Here is a 19,717-nt window from a genome sequence, read left to right as displayed (position 1 = left end):
AGGATATGACTGAACCTCCTCCACATGTGTCACCTTCCTGTTGTTGTCAGACAGTTGGAGCTTTGTGTTCACTGTGTTTGTGTCGATTGTGAGTTGACAGGAATCTGATGGAGAGAACAAACACAATCCAGCTGCAGTTATTGATCCATCATCTGTTCATTGATTGACACTTTGATGATGACTCCTGACATGATGAAGATGGTTGAATGTGTGCTGCTTTGTTTTCATGAATCCCATTAAAAACACACTTACACTTCCTCAGACCTGGTCTCAACCATCGGACTCCAGCAGGCTCCACCCTGAAAGGAGGAGGGGGGTCAGAGCAGCACAGTCAGCATGCACACATGGACATTACATGGCTCTCACACACACACTGTTACACACTGAGCTCAAAGCTCGGCTCCACTGTTTTATTCAAAGAAATCTACATTTATTTATCAGCACATTTAAAAACAGCTTGAGCCAAAGTGCTGCACAGAGTAGAGAGAAAATAGGAAACATACACAGTAATGACTATAAAGACTGGTCAGGATTGAAAGCTACAGAGTACAAATGTGTTTCCAACCGGCTTTTAAAAATGTCCAGTGTTGGTGACGACCTGATGTGAAGGGCGACTGTTCCAGAGTTTGGCTGCAGCCATCGATAAAGCTCACCTCTGTTTTTACGTCTAGTTCTGGTCAGAAGCTGCTTATCTGCAGACCTGAGGGCTCCACTTGGATTCTTTTGTTAAAGAGAGATAAGATGGAGCCAATCCATTCACAGATTTAAAGACAACCAGATCTGGAAGTGGATTCTACCACGTACTGGTAACCAGTGGAAAAAGCTGGTGATGGGTCGTCTAGCACAGACCCACCGCTGGAACCAGACAATTGATGAGGGAGAGAACTGTGACAGCGCCGTTCCTTCACTTGACCTCAGTCGCTCTCGTCTGCTCCCTCGTAACACTGCTCTTTATTGAGCTTACATGAATATGCACAAGTTCATTATGACGTCTTACACAGGTATGAACAAAGAGTACCAGTCTGTGCATAGTGTGTGTGTGTGTGTGTGTGTGTGTGTGTGTGTGTGTGTGTGTGTGTGTGTGTGCGTGTGTGTGTGTGTGTGTGTGTCCTCCTACACCAGGGGTCTCAAACTCGCGGCCCGCGGGCCAATTGCGGCCCGCAGGACGATAGTTTTTGGCCCCACCTTAACATGAAAATGTAATGTTAGTTTGATAATGTATGACACTTTACAGTGTTGTGGGCGGAGCTGAATTAACCCACCAATCAGGGTGGGATATGGATCTCAGGGGACACCAGCCGGGCTTGATGCAAGCAGGGAAACGTTTCTCAATGAGTCAAAGTTCCAGCAGCGTTGCCCTGGAGTGTTTCTTTCTTTCCTGTGCCTGGCTGGCTTCCTCCTTTCTATTGGGCAAACGCCGACATTCGCCCCAGCGCGCTGCGTTCACAACACTTCAAAAAAAGTTGTTTTTTTAAGTTGCTGCCCAGCGGGACATTATACGTATATAGATTTATACACACGTCAGTGGGATTTAAAGTTATTTTTCCACAGAGAGAGATCTCATATTAACTCTCACAGTGATGCGTAGGCGGCGGGATAAAAGAAAAGTCATGAACTCAATGCAGCCCAATTTAGTCTGCAGTCACATAGCGACACCTGTTCATCGGCAACAACAGTCCCCGGTAACCCGGACTAATTATAGGGTCGCACCGTAATTTGTGGCTCCATGTTTTTATTTGCATCACTGCGTTTGCATTGCAGCAAACATGAACATTACATATATTTCAATATAATGTAAAAGCAGTCAAAACAACTAACATCAGAAACAGCTGATGTTATTTGTTATATGTCACGGTGTCATTTCCGCTTCTTTCTCCTGTAACAACAGCCCAGCGCCGTGAGCAGTCGCCTTTTTTGCGCTCGCTATCCCTGCACTTTCTACCATCTGCAAACGCCACGGTGTTCGTGTCGTCATGAAAGACATGAACATCGAGCGTAAAAACAAAGGAGACTGCTACCGGCTTTTTATCTGCCGATCGCCGTGCTACGGTTGCAAGAAAAAGAAGCAGAAATGACGTTCTCTACGCGTTGAGACGTTCCCCGTCCGTCGGCTAAACGCTTGATTGAAACTTCAATGCGACAGTGACACCAAGTAGAATTATAAATGTCACATAGCCCCAAACATGTCTTTTTCAAAGCCTGCGGCGAAGAGAAAGGTTTGTGATGAGCACCGACAATTTCAGGAAAAGTGGGAAATGCAATATTTCTTTGTTGAGCACAGGGGCACCCCGACCTGTCTTATTTGCACAGAGAAAGTTGCGCTGCACAAGGAATACAATTTGAAACGTCATTACACAACTAGACATGCTGAGCTGGATGCAGAATACCAGGGAGACGAGAGAGTGAACCGGGTTGCCAGTCTTAAAACAGATCTACTGAGGCAGCAAGATTTCTCCAAGAAAGCAACCAAAGAGAATAATGCAGCAGTCGGAGCCACGTGGTTAGTGAGATGATTGCTAAAGCAGGGAAGCCATTCACAGAAGGTGCATTTGTCTAAAAGTGCATGTTGCAGGCTGCAAATATAGTCTGTCCGGGAAAGAAAGGTCAGTTTAGCAACATCAGCCTTTCTGCCAACACCGCAGCAGATCGCATTTCTGACCTGTCAAGTGACATTTATGACCAACTGTGTGAGAAAGCCAAATGTTTCAGTGTATACTCAGTCGCTCTTGATGAGACCACAGACATCACCGACACTGCCCAGCTCCCAATGTATGTCCGTGGTGTTGATGACAGTTTTGAAGTGATGGAGGAGCTGCTCACAGTAATTCCAATGCATGGCCAGACCACCGCTCAGCAGATATTTACAAGCTGTGTGATGCCATTGAGAATGTTGGTTTGCCATGGAAGAGGTTTGTTGGAATAACAACAGATGGAGCGCCATCAATGACAGGGAGGAAACATGGACTGGTGGCACAAAACAAACTGGAAGAGGAAGGCGTGGAGGAGGCCATTGCTCTGCACTGCATCATCCATCAGCAGGTCCTTTGCAGCAAATGCCTGAAGTTTGACAATGTGATGTCTATTGTTGTGAAATGCATCAACCAAATCAGATCCAGGGGCTTAAAGCACCGAAGGTTCTGAGCTTTTTTAGAGGAAATGGAGTCAGAATATGGGGATGTGCTCGACTTCACTGAGGTACGTTGGCTCAACAGGGGAAATGTATTAAAGAGACTTTTTGAGTTGAGAGCAGAAGTGAAGCCTTCATGGAGAAGGATGGAGTTAGTGTTCCTGTGCTAACTGATCCCAAAATGGCTCATGGACTCAGCTTTTCTTGTTGATATGACACATGAGCTTAATGTACTGAACAAGACGTTACAAGGCCAGGGGCAACTTGTCAGTGCTGCCTATGACAACGTGAGAGCATTCTCCACAAAACTGGCGCTCTGGAAAGCTCAGCTCTCTCAGACAAACCTTTGCCATTTCCCAGCATGCAAGGCACTCGTGGATGCAGGCACACCATTCAGTGCTGACGAGTATGTTGATGTCATTTTGAGGCTACAGGAGGAATTTGATCACAGATTTGCTGACTTCAAGACACACAGAGCCACCTTTCACATTTTTGCGGACCCCTTCTCCTTTGATGTGCAAGATGCCCCTTCTGTGCTTCAAATGCAGCTCTTTGAGCTGCAGTGCAACTCTGAACTCAAAGCAAAGTTCAGGGAGGTGAGTGGAAAAGCAGACAAGCTTGGACAATCTTTGAGAGAATTGAGCCCTAGTTTCCCTCGGCTTTCCCGAATGTTCAAGCGGACCATGTGCCTTTTTGGTAGCACATACTTGTGCCAAAAGCTCTTCTCCACTTTGAACTTCAATAAGTCCAAGTACAGGTCCAGACTTACGGATGATCATCTTCAAGACATACTGAGGGTCGCAACTGCTTCCTCCCTCAGGCCAAATCTGGCTCGGCTATGCGAGAGGAAACGCTGCCAGGTCTCTAGCAGCAAGGAGTAGGCAAGAGAAGCCATGTTCAGAAGAACAGTTCATTTTCTACAGTGTTCCATTCATGTTCAGAAGAAGGTTATAGAACTGTTAATACAGACATTTCAATCTAAATACAGCAGATATAGAAGACTGAAAGAAACACAAGTTCACTGACTAAAAATATCTTATTATTATTTTATTTATGTATTACAGATTGATTTATTTTCTTATTAATTCTTAATTTGTTTATTTATTTTTCATATTTTGTGTTAAAAAATAAAAATAAAGAGATTTGAGAAGATTGGAATTTTTTAACCATGTCTTTCTTGTGGAAAACCTAATGCGGCCCAGCCTCACCCAGACTCTGCCTGCAGCGGCCCCCAGCTAAATTGAGTTTGAGACCCCTGTCCTACACCATAAATCAGTAAGAGAGGGTACGACCTCTCTCATGGCCCCAAGTGGTGTGTGCATGCCAGAGCACTCTGGAAGGCACACAGAGTCTTTACAGACTACTCAGGATCAAACCTCTATCATCATCCAATCGATTATAAAACTAAGCATGTATGAGTAAATATTTTTAAGCATATCCCATATGGAAAAGACTAAAAACTTATATGATGAAAGTCATACTCACGAAAGTGGCCACTTTCTCATTACTTTCATATATTGTTTTAGTAAGTATCGAAAACATACAAGTTTCATTATATAATTTTTCAAGGGATCTTATATCTGTTTTCACTCTTGTATGCTTTTCATACAAGTTTCACACAAGACAGATACAAACTTTATAAGATTTATATATCTTTTCCATATGGGAAATGACAATCAACAATATAAAGCTTACAGCTGGTTTTAATAACAACATTTATTTGTTTCTCAAATGAGAAAGAGCTATCGAGAAACACTCCTAAATCTTGAGTTCTTAACTTTTCCAGTGGGCCAAATTCAACATTATCTGCTAATGCTAAATAGGCTGCCGTTATTAACTAATGCTAATTGGATGTGAATTAGCATTATGCACTAATGCTAACACTTACTTTTTAACAATGTGAGTAGCTAATGCTAACACTATTTCCCTTGACTTTATAACAATGTGAACGGCTAATGCTAACACTCTTTTCCCTAGCAATACAACATCTGAGCTGCTAATGCTGAGTAGGTCGCCATTAGCACCTACGTCTAATTAAAGGCAAATACGCATTAGAACCTAATGCTCATATCGTTTTCCTTTGCTTTATAACAATGTGAGCAGCTACTGCTAAATAGCATTAGCTAATAACAGCAGTCTAATTTAATGTAAGTTAGCCTCATTTGCATTATAACGATGTGAGGAGTTAATGCTAAGTATGCTGCCATTAGCAGCTAATTCTAATTAGGGGTGAATAATTATTACCAGCTAATGCTAATATGGTTTTCTCTTCCCTTTTAACAATGTGAGCAGCTAGTGCTGGGTAGGCTGGTGCTAGCAGCTAATACTAAAGCTAAAGCTAATTTGATGTGAATTAGCATTACATTAGTGAGGAGTTAATGCTAAGTAGACTTCCATTACAGGTAATGCTAATTTTAGGTATTTAGGAATTGGCAGCTAATGCTAATACCATATTTTCTTGCATTATAACAATGTGACCAGCTAATGCTAAGTAGGTTGCCGTTATTAGCTAATACTAATTTGAGGTGAATTAGCATTATCCGCTTATGCTAACAATGTTTTTTCTTACTTTTTAACAATATGAGTAGCTAATCTGAACATTTTTTTTTATTTAATTTTAACTTTTCCCCTGCGATGTGAAGAGGTAATGCTAAATAGCACGCCATTAGTGGCTAATTCTAATTTTAGATGAAAAAGCATTAAAAGCTAATGCTAATACCATATTTTCTTGATTTATATCAATATCAGTAGCTAATGCTAGGTATGTAGCCATCATTAGCTAATGCTAATTTAGGTGAATTAGCATCATCCGCTTATGCTAACAATGTGTTTTTTTTACTTTTTAACAATACGCCATTAGTGGCCAATTCTAATGTTAGATGAGAAAGCATTAACAGCTAATGCTCATACTGTTTGCTTTGTAAGAATGACAGCAGCTAATGATACGAAGTCTACCGTTGTTAACTAATGTTAATTTGATGTGAATTAGCATTATCCGATAATGGTAACTCTTTTCCCCTGCATTACAACGACGTCAGGAGTTAATGCTAAGTAGGCTGCCATTAGGGGCTAACTCTAATTAGGGGTGAACAATTATTAGCAGCTAATGCTAATACCGTTTTCTCTTTCCTTATAACAACTTGAGCAGCTAATGCTAATTTGATGTGAATTAGCATTATATTAGTGAGCAGTTATTGCTAAGTAGGCTACCATTAGCAGCTAAAGCTAATTTGAGGTGAATAAGCATTAGTAGCTAACGCTAATACCCTTTTCTCTTGTGTTATAATGATGTGAAACGTTAATATTGTTCTCAAACAACAGAATGAGAATGAAATATTGATTCTAACAGGGCCCATAAACAGTATTAGCTTAGCAGCATTAGCTTATCAGAGTTTTCATCATGGTCACATAAATCCTTAGCAGAGCAAAGTGGCCTACTTAGCAATAGCTGCTCAAGTTGTAGAAAGCAAGGGAAAACAGTAATAGCATTAGCTGCTAAATGTGCACTTGAAAACAAATTTATTGTTAATTCAGCTGTGAATGTAGAGTTTGTCATTATTTAAGCTTCCATTTCCAAATGTTAGCTGCTCCTGTCTGCCTCTTTGTCACAAACACAGACTGAAATGATTCACAGCCTTGTTTCATCCTTCTGTCACTGTGGACATACAGCATGGGAAACATACACATGGCTGACACTTTATTAGGTACACTGGTATCTATCTCAGGTATACCTGTGACCTAAATGTTCCTGCAACCAGACTCCTTGGAGACCCCTACATAAATATCCATGAACTATCCAGCTAGACTAGTGTGTCTGTCCCTGAAAATATTCCTGCATGTGTGATTGTTCATGTCTCATCTGCAGGAAACAAACAGGAAGTGAGTGAAGGACACAGGAAATGTTTCCAGCTCTTCCTCCTCTATCAGACATTCTCTCCATACCTGAGAGTGTCCAGTCTCCAGCCTGGATCCTTCAGTCCAGCCGACAGCAGCTTCATTCCTGAGGGACCTGGATGATTGTAGCTCAGGTCCAGCTGTCTCAGATGGGAGGGGTTGGAGCTCAGAGCTGAGGCCAGAGAAGTACAGCCTTCCTCTGTGATCAGACAGCCTGACAGACTGCAGACACACAAAACAACAATCAATCTGTCAACAATCGTTTTCTCTTTGTCACAATAACATCTATCCATCCATACATCCATTCAATGTAACTTTATTTATAAGTGACAATACCTAACAGACAACAACAGTCATCTGAAGCTGTTTAACAGTGTAAGGTAACCGCCTCCACTGTGAGCAGCACTTGGTGATGGTGGGAAGAAGAACTCCCTTTGACACAAAGATCCTCCCAGTGAAAACAGGCTCCAGGAGGAGCATCTACCATGACTGGTTGCAGGGTGAGGGGAAAGAGAAGAACATGAACATCAAGAATGCAGCGAGTGGTAAAATAATAATAATAATAATGGATTGGATTTATATAGCGCTTTTCAAGGCACCCAAAGCGCTTTACAATGCCACTATTCAGTCACTCTCACATTCATACACTGGTGGAGGCAGCTACGGTTGTAGCCACAGCTGCCCTGGGGCAGACTGACAGAAGCGAGGCTGCCATATCGCGCCATCGGCCCCTCTGGCCAACACCAGTAGGCAAGTAGGGTAAAGCCCAAGGACACAACGACCGAGAGAGCCCAGGGATCGAACCGGTGACCTTCCGGTTACAGATGCGATTCCCAACCCCCTGAGCCACGGTCGCCCTAAATAAAGATTTGACCTCAGTGTGCTCAGTGTTCCTGTCTATTCCTAACATATTCCTAACACGATAGCTGCACTTTAGAGCTCTAAAACTGGAACTGACACATAAAAATACTGAGAACACAGACTAGCAGCCGCTGCATGGCCTCGAGTACGTATGTGGTGCGTTCAAAGACCATCAGCATAGACATGGTGGGTTCAACAATATAGGACATAACAATTTCTATGGCGAAAATACTATCAATGAATGAGCCATAACATTTTAGCCATGTAAACATGTTATCAGTGGGCTTTCCAACAACTTGCATTGATCATTAAAGGATAAAATACGTGAGTCGAGGTCACTACGAGCCATGCGAGGGTCAAACATGGCAGAGAACCTTCCAGCAGCATCTTGGTTTATAATCCGCCTTTGGATCATCAGTTTAGGAGATGAAGGATCCAAGTAAAATAACAAGTTAAAAAATATGCAGCTATGGTCACTCACATGGACATCCTCCACACATACATCATGTATATTTAAACCCAGGGAGAAAACAAGATCCAGTGTGTGACCCTTTGTATGTGTGGGGCCAGAAACATGCTGCCTAAAGTTAAAAGACTCAGTGACAGTGATGAGCTCAGCAGCAGTGTTACAGGATGCTTCATCAATATGACGGCTCAAATCTCCCAACCTTCTCCAATGAAATGATGGATGTCAGAAGGTCATTAAATTCAGTTAGAAAGACCCCATCAGGTAGAATAAAATACAATAACTGGTTTTTAGAGAACTGACCATCATCTGTGACTCAAATGCAGAAAAGGAGTCCGAGGTCATCAGACTGCATGTGAATCTGTCCTGGTAAACAACAGCGAGTCCTCCACCACGTCCTAAAAGACGCGGAGTTCAGATGACGGAGCAGCCAGCCGGGCAGATTTCATTCAAGTGGACATAATCAATGTTCCCTCTAAGCTGCGCACGGGCGCAATCCGCTGACACGCTCTCTGCACACAGAGTATCTGCATTGCGCACAAAAAGATATCTAACAGGCTGTGAGGCTCCTGAACTCTCTGCCCCCCTCTCACGGACAATAACCATATCCAACTTCTTAATAGCAATGAACTGGTCTGCATTGGTGCATCATATCTTTATTCTCTTCCCCCTCCTGCCCCCCCTCCTTCTTAAATAGATAACTATCATATCTGATATCATATCTCACAGTACAATAATATTGAATGGGTTGCATTGTTGTACTTTGTCATGTTTCTCAGGTCTTTGTCTGATTTTCTACGAACATTACTTGTCATGTTCTCATGTTGTTGCTAAGGATTGTCTTATTGCATTGGAGTCACACTGGGTTAAATATGTACACTTGGGTTTTAAGGGGTATTTATTATTTTCTTTTTTTTTGGGTTGTATGGAAGCCCCAAACGCAATTTCATTGTTCTTGACAATGACAATAAATAAATAAATACTAAATACTAAATACTAACCTGAATTGAAATTAAAATAAATACGTTAACAATTCTGCTTTGCAGTGTTAGTCAGTGACTGGCTGCTCCAGTATTTAGAACGATGCCGCCTTATCCCATAGTCCAGCCAATGATTCACATTCGTATATACGCAGCTAATCAACGTCGCTGACGGGCTATGACAGCGTCCTCATGTGCCGACACCGGTGTTTTGGTTGATGTAGAGTGAAGCCACGTTAATGACAACGTGATCCAGTGATCCAAGGGACCGCTCAGGGAGTTTGTGTGTTCGCTCAGACACATGAAACATTAGAGGGAACATTGGACATAATTCTTATTTTGCTGCCACGTCTCAGTCAGACACATGAAATCTAGAGACTCTTTAATAAAGAGATCGCTTAGAATAAATGATTTGTTTGTTATGGAGCGAACGTTAAGCGGGGCCAACCGAGTTGATGACGGTCGATCTGCAAAATCAACAGCTGACTGCAGCGGCACTTGAAATAAAGACAATGCAGACCTGTGGACCTGCTGGGCAGGGCAACGACTCCAGAGCTGGGGGAAGCAATGATCGATGAGCAGACATAGCTGTTATCAATAAAAACAGTGAACGTTTGACGGACACACCGTGAGAAAAACTGCTTCTGAGCCACAGAGCCCAGGTCCCAGTCACCGGCGTAACATATTAACTAAATGTCAGGAGAGGAAGTGGACGCAGGCACCAGGATTCTCCCCACAGCCAAGAAGCTAGCCTCTGGTAGCTTCTCAGTTTCACCTGGACGTCGGCCCTCGTTCCCCTTTTCCATCTCTTGAGGGTGAAAGTCCTGCGGGTTGTGAAGAGTAGCACACCAGGGGAGGAAGAGTTTTTCTGTTCAGCTGTTACAGTAGCTCTCCACTGAATCTTTGATGTTAAACCCTTTAAGACCTACCATAGAACCAAGTCTGCCAGAGCTTATCTTTAGATTTTTACATGCTGTAGTGCAGACCTTCCCAAACTGTGGTACCCGCCCCCTAGGGGGGGTGCAGAGCCATGGCAGGGGGGGCGCGGTATGAAAAGGGAGGGGAACAAAACGCTTGAACAGTGCTAGCACGGCGCCCACAGAAACGCAAAGCAGGAGATGAAGCATCGCTGAATATGTTTCCAAACCAACTTCATTCTAAGCCAAAGACTAGAAAATATGGTGAAGCAAATCTGCCCTTTGGCTTCACCTGCACAGGTGCTGAGGTAGGTCCCTGCGTCGGGAGCAGCGCTGGGCTCTTCCAATCATGGACAAACAGGATCCCACATTCTTAATTTTTAGTTCACAAACACTTGTTGTAGTGACTAACTACTCCTGACATTTTGGAGATGTTTGCTCTTTATAGAGTAAAGTTACAGCGGGATACAAATAACATCAGAACCCATTTTGCACAGAGAGGCATTTTTTGAAAATGTATTGACAGCAATGTTGAATATTATTACAGAAGAAGAAAAAACAACTACCCGTGACGCCTTTGTAAATGGAGGGACAGTAACTGCGTGTGAAACCTGCAGATACTCAGAGTAACAGTATTTTGTCTCTGTCTGCCATTCTGCAATTCATCTCACATAAACAATAACGTGACGTGAAAAAAGGCGCAACCTTTGACGTTGCCAGATGAACTCTGTATTCCTCGTCCGCAAAAAAGGAGTTTTAAAAAAATCTCAGTTTTTGGTGATTTGAAACACTGTTTGGATGAAACAGCTGCGTTTTCAAAAATACCCGTGTAGGTGCGGACGTAGCGTAAAAGATTTAGTAGTTTATTTTCTTACTACCTGTAATTTATTGCAGATTACTTGTATTTGCTTAATTGTTTACTAAATGTTTGAGGTGTGAAATAAACCGCAATGGAGCAAAATATGGGCGTGTGTGGTTGGAGGATGTGTTAGTGCGTGTGCGTGCTGTTCACGCGCCGGGGGGGAGGCGAACGTTTTTCGTGTAAAACAAAGGGGGGCCCAGCAAAAAAAGTTTGGGAACCACTGCTGTAGTGCCATTTTGGGGAGCAGTTCAAGTTGCTATACATCAATACAACCGTTATAGGCCAAATTTTAATAATATGTATGCATTCAGTCCATAGTAACTACATATACATATATACATATACAGCAAAAAGTGCAATAAACTAGAACAAATTGAAAATTGTTTTGTTTTGTATTTTTACATATATTTGTAGTTAGAGAAATTTAAGAGGTTTATCCCTCAAAACGGAAGAACTAAAAAAGTTGCACAAAATAGTTTCCAACCACAGGAAATGTAATTTGAGTGTATCCATAGTTGTATTTTTGAGATACACCAAATTGTATATACTGCATGAAAAACTAAAATAAATACTACCATGTGAATTTGCAAGAAAAACTTCAGTGCATCAAAATAAACTATTTCCAACTGTGTAATTTGAGTTCTAAGCCTCCCAGAAACTATACTGAAAGGGTAAACTCAAACATGACTTTTAAAAACACCAGTGTAGGCTTCAAGGTAAAAAAAACAAACAAACAAACAACTAGAATTTTCGCAAAAACGACGTCACTTCAGGTTTCGGGCAGGTAATGGCGGACATACGATAGTTTGGGCTGACATCTATTCCAACGTAGGAAGTGCTATGAACATCTGATCGGATTGGCAAAGCGTGTTTCTGGAATATTACTTTTTTGTTGCTGCAAGTGCTTTTCATGCAACTTTTGCAAAGCTATGTGTGGAAGGAAACGGTGACCTAGGATAAGCTGGATACATAAGATGTAAGTACAACTCCGGTTTCACATGCAAAAATAAAAATTATTGCACTAGCTTGTGTGGTTGCCGATCTACAGGCATTTAAAAATAGTTACGCAAAACTGAGCGTTCCCACTCTGACCGGCCTTAAAGGGTTAACAGTATCTCCCAATCATAATTTAAAGCAGCAGAAATTAAGTCAGAACTCAAAAGAGCAAAAATGACATTACAAAAAATGATTGACGACAGTGAAAAACTACATTGTTGCCTCCAGCAAGCTGCAGCGGCGGCAAAGCCAAACACAGGCGCCATCTTGTTTGACAGAAGAACGTAGCACACAGCAGCTACAAGCATAGAGTGCACCACTATTGTTCAAATGGAAGAAATAGAAAACACTCAATAAATCCTTCCACAGCTGAAACTAATGTAGACAATGTCAGGGGAGGAAGTCAAACTGAACTTATGACACCAAGCACGATAACTACCAAAATAATGCAGGAAAAGTAAACTAAGAAACCCTAAAGCAACTAAACAGAGCAGCTAGCAATAAACAAGAAGTGTAAACTATAAAAACATAGAAGCTAAATGCTAACATGGCTAACACTATCATCACTGTATGTAGCCCGACTCTTCTCACAGCAACATACAACTGTCATGGCTAGACATCTCACTGATTGGCTCATGTTAGCTTGTGAAAATATAACGTCCCAGCAGTACTAGCTGTTTTATATACTGTTTAAAATAAGCGAAATGTGCTTATAATGTGTAAATAAAGGCTGAAGCAGCTAGCACTGTTAGCATCAGCACCAAGCCCTGTTACATTTGTACACTGTTAGAGCAATGGCTCCAATCTACAGCCTTTAAAAGAATGATTAAAATGCTGTGATTGCAGCCATTCCCCAACTCTCTGTGAATGGTTCTCATGGCCATTGATCAGTGGGCTTTGATCAGTGGGCTTTGATCAGTGGGCTTTGATCAGTGGTTGTTGATCAATGGTCATGAGAATTTGCATAATTATGATTAAGGAACTGACCTCCCAGCCCATTGTTCCTTCAGTGGGCTGGTTTCAGTCATTATGCAAATGTACTGTTTATAAGATTGAAACCTGCAGTCAGCCGAGATTGAAGAAGTCACCTGGATGATGATGAAACATTTCTCCCACAAAACGCTACGTCCAGATGAACAGAATCAACTTTTGGAGATTTACTTACCTGGATGATTATTGGTTATTGGTAACTTTATTGTCCCTAATGGGAAATTGATTTGCAGTATGTCCGTACAAACAAACAAACAGGCAACCAACACATCACATACACACTCCAAAATAATATAATATAATATAAGCCTGAGAAAAAAACCTAGATTTTTCATCAAAAAAGTACAATGTGCAATGGCAACAACACATATGGTTCAGTGTTATTAACTATGATAATAGCAGTAGGTACAAAAGACAATCTATGTCTCTTTGTCTTCACTGCAGGCACTTTATAACGACGACCTGATGGAAGCAGTTGAAAATCATTAAAGAGAGGATGATCTGAACACAACATGACAGAGGTCGCCTTCCTCAGCACCTGCCTGTTATAAAAGTCCACAAGCTGGACCTGAGACCTCCCTGAAATCTTACCAGCCACTTTAACCAGGTTGTTAAGTCTGGTCTTATTATTCAGAGACATATTACCGTACCAAGCAATGATACAGAAAGTTAAAACAGATTCAATAAAACTTTTATAAAAAACGAGTCATCATTGCAGATGAAACATTGAAACCTCTCAACCTCCTTAAAAAGTCTTTGTTGAACCTTTTTCACTGTAGCAGCAAGATGTGACTCAAAGCACAGAGCTTTATCAAGAACAACCCCCAAATACTTATAACTGTCCACCAGTTCAATGGCTGCACATTTACCACTGTTAGCGCAGGATGAGGGGATGTCTCCCTGAAGTCAATAACCATGTCCTTGGTTTTCAAGGTGCTGATCATTAAGAAGGACTGATCACACCACGAAACAAACTCATCCACAACAGGCCCATGGGAATCCTCTTCACCATGAAGGAGGCTTACAATGACTGTGTCATCTGCGTATTTAATGAAATGCCTGTTGGCCTGTGTACTGCGACAGTCATTAGTGTACAAAATATACAGTAGAGGAGAGAGACAACAACCTTGCGGTGAGCCAGTGGAAGAGTTCAGCTGTTTGGAAAAACAGCCGTTCACTCTCACACACTGAGATCTGTCAGTTAAAAAGTCTAAAACCCAACCAACGAGATTAAGATCAAGTGTAAACTGGTTAAGAAGTTTATCAGCTAAAAGATGTGGCTGGATAGTATTAAAAGCTGAAGAAAAATCAATAAATAAGAGCTGAGCATGAGCTTTGGCGCCATCAAGATGGCGATAAAGGAAGTTCAACAGAGTGACCACTGCATCATCAACACGTCTACGAGGCCTGTATGCAAATTGTAGAGGGTCTATAAGCTTCTCTACTTGCTAACTGAGAGTCTGAACTAAAACCAGGAAGACTTATCTTATTACAGTCACTGTAACAGTGACCAGTCATGTGTTGCCTGCCCAGGCCACCCTTAAGTTATTGCTACCCATCTCCGCCTCTACCTTATCCTTGTATTTTACTTTGGCTTTTTAAATTTCTGATCTGATCTCCTTCCTAATTTCTCTAACTTTCAAGATATTCCCTTCAATAAAAGCTTTTTTCCTTTCATGAATCAGCCTCATAAGACCTTTTGAAGACCATGGTTTGTTATTAGGAAAAAAATGGAGATGGTGTCAGTCGCATTCTTAGGATTCGCTTTAGGGTGGATGTAAACAATGGTGACGTTGATCTGTGGGAATTCCCTCGGCAGATAAAACGGCCTCAAAGACACAGAGAGGAGCTCAATGTCAGGCAGACACACTTGTCTACGAACGGTCACATTTTTACACCATTTCTGATTTATATACAAACACACTCCTCCTTGAGATTTCTGGGTAGCTCCGGGGTCTCGATCCAAACGTATGGGAAACCCGAAGCCATTTAGTTCCAGAGAACAATCAGGGTCAGAGTCCTTGAGCCAAGTCTCTGTGAATGCCATTAGACATGTATCCCTGTAGTCACGTAAGTGTGCAACATTCAAATGCAGTTCATCCAATTGACTCCTCAGAGACTGCACATTAGCCAGGATTATTGATGGTAAAGGAATGACTCCAAACAACCGTCAGGATTGCCAATAAAATCATGCGAAATAAAAAACCCATCTTCGTTAAAAGAAGTTCCACAAAGCACAAGCCGATGCTATAGAATTTCCTCAGGCAAAAAAATATATATATAAAGGAATAAAAGAATGAAATAAAATAAGTTAAAACACTGACACTGACAGAGAGAGACAACCTGCTGGTCGCCACAAGAGCAGTGCCCCTCTTTCTAGTCTAGTCTAGACTGAGAATGCATCAAGACCACTCACTCACCCTTCCCTCCTGCCTCTCAGCTGCTGAAACTCACAGTTTGTTACCACGGAAGAGTCACTCCTTCATCTGAGATGAAGCCTGATAGTCTGACTGATGCAATATAACATTCAGTCTACACTTTGTTTTTGTGCAAAGATGATAAAGAGGAAATACTAATAACATAAACAAAAATAAATGTCCAATTTAGAAATCTTATTCTTTTTTGCTCTATAAAATAGTTGTTTTTATTTTTCAGTCACTCATCGTAGCAGTAGGATTTACATGAAAATAAAAACAAATTAAGTTTGAGAGAAAAAGTACATTTTTGGCACTCTCTGGGCAACTGACTCAGAGACTCAAATGACTTAAAAAACCCGATTCATTTTGGTGAGTGACTCATTTAAACTCGATTCGGTACAAAGAATCAAATTTACCATCACTAATACAAATCCCTTTGGAGAAAACAGCTTTAAAATATGTATTGTTAAATTCCAGATGTTTCTTTGCAAGGAAAACTCAGACACTGAAACAATACCACCAGTAACCTCCTACATATGGAAATGTGGTGTCATTAAAGACATAATAATTTCATTAATACCCAATATCCAGCAAAATATGTAATTTGAACATTTTGTTCCTAACGAAATCAAATGTATATATTGTAGAAGATTAGCCAAATTTATGTAAAATGGCCAGTACATGAATTAAAAAAATAAATAAATAAACAAAATCGTATGACTGTGACAAATTTTACACAGTAATTCAGTCTAATAATCCACTCAAATATAAATATAAGTTTAGCTAAAAGCTCTATAGATAAGTCAATCAATAATATAATTCACATTTTAAATGATCATATCGTTAGCTTCATAGCATAATTGCCTAAGTCATTGACTTAGTCAAATGACTTAGGCAATTATGCTATGAAGCTAACGATATGTGTTAACGTTTGAATCCTGACCTGAGAGTTTCCACTGCACACTGTGAACTCTTTAGTCCAGCAGACAGAAGCTTCACTCCTGAATCCTGCAGGTCAGAGTTACTCAGGTCCAGCTCTCTCAGACTGGAGGACTGGGAGCTGAGGACTGAGCACAGAGCTTCACAGCTTCTCTCTGACAGGTTACAGCCACCCAGTCTGAAAAACAAAAGATAATCTATAATACTTATGTAAAGTTTGTTATTATATTACATGCCATCTTTTTATTTTTGATGAAACCTTAACATACTAAGATACAACATCATATGGATGAACTTGAATAAAATGTTTTTTTTAATTATATCTTTATTTGGATTGGACAAGAAAAAACCATCTGCATAGCAGTATATGAATAACATGGGAACAAAGTCCTTCCAGGTTTTAGATTAAGTCCAGGAGAGCAAATGATAAACAAAGTGATCAGCGGGTGCATATTAACCTCCACTAGCTATTACTAGGACAGTTGCTCGCATGCTCTCCCAAAGGAGATATATAGAACACATTACATGGAACTATAAACACAAACTGGGAGGGGTGCCCATGCTGCAATCATTGTGAAGAAATAAGTAAATAAACAAGCAATAGTAATAGAAGTAAATGTAAAAAACAAACAAACAAAAAACAACCAAGTAATAGTGAGATCAAGTGAAGTCAGCCCTCGTGGGGGTGATGAATTGGATCCAATTGTTCCAAATTTGGTAGAATTTGGCTTTTTGATTTCTTAACAGATATGAAAGTTTTTCCATCCTAAATATCTCTAAAATGATCCCAAACCAGTCGTCTAGGGTAGGCTGGACTGGGCTTAACCATCTTCTAGTAATTGTTTTTTTACTTGCCACCAAGAGTAATTGCACCAACTTAATCTCACTCGTACATTCCAGAAAGGGGACCAAACCCATGTATAAAACCTTAAAATCTAAAGGTATTTGAACGTTAAAGACTGCACTTAAGGAGACCTGAACGTTTTTTAACTTGGGACAGTCCCAAAAGACATGAAAATGGTTAGCAACAGTCGAGCCGCATTGTCTCCAGCATTGCATATAAGCCCCTTTGTACCTCTCCTGATATGGAGTCTTGAAGTACCTAATAATATTCTTCCAGCCATGTTCCTTCCAGCTCATAGAACTGGACGTGGACCACTGGCAGTACAAAACATTTTCCCACTCCCCCACAGAAATAGCAATCCCTGATTCCCTTTCCCATTTATCCTTAGTGTATAAAGTATTATCCTTGCTGGCACTAGAGAGGGCTTTGTATAGTTTAGAAATAGATTTAGTAGGGGTCATGGTTGTGGCATTTTTCAGGATGAGGAAAAAATGCGACTCAGCATCATTGAAGTCGGACAGTTTGCATTCATGATCAATATATGATCTCAGCTGTAAGTTTCTATGAAAGTTGTATTTTGTCAGGTTGTGATCGTCCCGTAAGGCCTCAAATCTGAGCACAATATTTCTATGAGTAAGAGAGAGGAATGTTGTAAGGCCATAGGATATCCATGCTTCAAAGTTAGAGTCGTGTCTGTTTGGAATAAAATCCGAGTCGAAAGCAACCCACCTGAAGATTTTTAGCATTTTGTGTATCCCACAGATGTTGATTACCTTCTGCCAAACTTGGAGGGTGTGGGTTAACCAGGGGTTCCCCAGCTTTTCCAGCCGGCACATTAGACCCTTATCTGCCATTACAGCTTGTAGGGGGAATCGGTCCAACAGGCTGGACTCCAGTTCCTTCCACCTAGCCGTGTATGTTTTGTTACACCAATATAAGAGGGGGGTTATTTGAGCGACATAATAGTAATTCCTGAGGCAGGGGAGACCCAGTCCTCCCTTTTCCTTGGGGAGCTGGAGGGTAGCATATTTAATCCTTGGCTTTCGGCCCTGCCAGATAAATCTGGAGATCCATTTGTCCCACTCAATAAATTGGTAATCGCTCACTTCTATTGGCAAGTTTCTAAAAAGATAAAGCAGTCTGGGGAGCGTGTCCATCTTGATTGCGGTTACCCGGGAGCTGAGACGCATAAAGGGGACCAGATTCCATCTGTGCAAATCAGCTTTTATACTTGCAGATATTGGCTCGTAGTTTGCCTGAAAGAGCAGCGAGAGGTCCGCAGTCAAATATATTCCCAGGTACTTAATTTTCTCATTATCCCGATTTACTGTAAATTTGAGTAGAGATGTGTAATATTCTCCTAATGTTGTCAGTTGTTTGTCTATAGTGAATGAAACCAGTCTGATCTAAATCGATGAGGTCAGGTAAAAACTTCTCCAGTCTACGAGCAAGAATAGAAGTAAATAGTTTGTAATCCAAGTTAAGGACACTGATTGGTCGATAGTTTCCACATTCTCGTTTATCTTTCCCCTCTTTTGGGATAATTGAAATAGTTGCCTCCCTCCAGGAGGGTGGGATTTCTCCCTCCTGTAGGATGTAGTTAAATGACTTCAGCAATGTGGGGACTAGATCTGCCCTCAGGGTGCGATACCACTGAGAACTGAACCCGTCCGGCCCAACTGCCTTACCTGGTTTTAATCTGGAAAAAGCATTAATTTCTTCCACTAAAATGGGATGTGTTAGAAGCTCATCTTTGAGAGACGGGAGTGAAGGTAATTCTAGAGAGCTAAGAAAGGCATCAGTACAATTCTCCTCCGTAGCATTGGGCTGTGAGTACAGCTCCCTAAAGAAGGTCTCAAAACATTTCTGAATGTCTTCTAATTTTGATTCCAGAATATTAGTCTTGGGGTCCTTGATTTGGTATATCGTACTTTCCTCTAGTTGTTTGCGTTATTTATGTGCCAGATATTTTGCAGATTTCCCTCCTGTCTCATAGTATTTTTGCCTCAAAAAAATTAAGTTATTTTGGGCCTCCTGGGTGTAAATATCATTAATTTCATCCTGTATTTTCCTGATATCCTGCTTCAGAGTAGGATTTGCAGTGTTTATGTCTTCCTATTCTTTCAACTTTAAATTTACCTGTAGATCTGCTAACTTTTGCCCTTTAACTCTCTTTAAGTGGGAGGCGATAGAAATTAATGTACCTCTCATTACCGCTTTGAGCGTATCCCAAAGAATAGCTGGAGATACCTCTCCTGTGTCATTAACATCTAGAAATTCTTTAATGTCTACCTTTAATTTGGAAACTATGGCAGGATCATTAAGGTGCGATAACAATTTCCACAGTGTGGTACATTTTTTCCTAGCCACCTGCAAAGATAGAGAGATAGGACTGTGGTCAGATAGATCTCTTGTTAATATGTC

This window comes from Maylandia zebra, linkage group LG2 (genome assembly GCF_041146795.1).
Source record: "Maylandia zebra isolate NMK-2024a linkage group LG2, Mzebra_GT3a, whole genome shotgun sequence".
NCBI classification, from domain to species: Eukaryota; Metazoa; Chordata; class Actinopteri; order Cichliformes; family Cichlidae; genus Maylandia; species Maylandia zebra.
The sequence above is the reverse complement of the archived record's forward strand: the minus strand, read 5'-3'. Positions refer to the sequence as shown.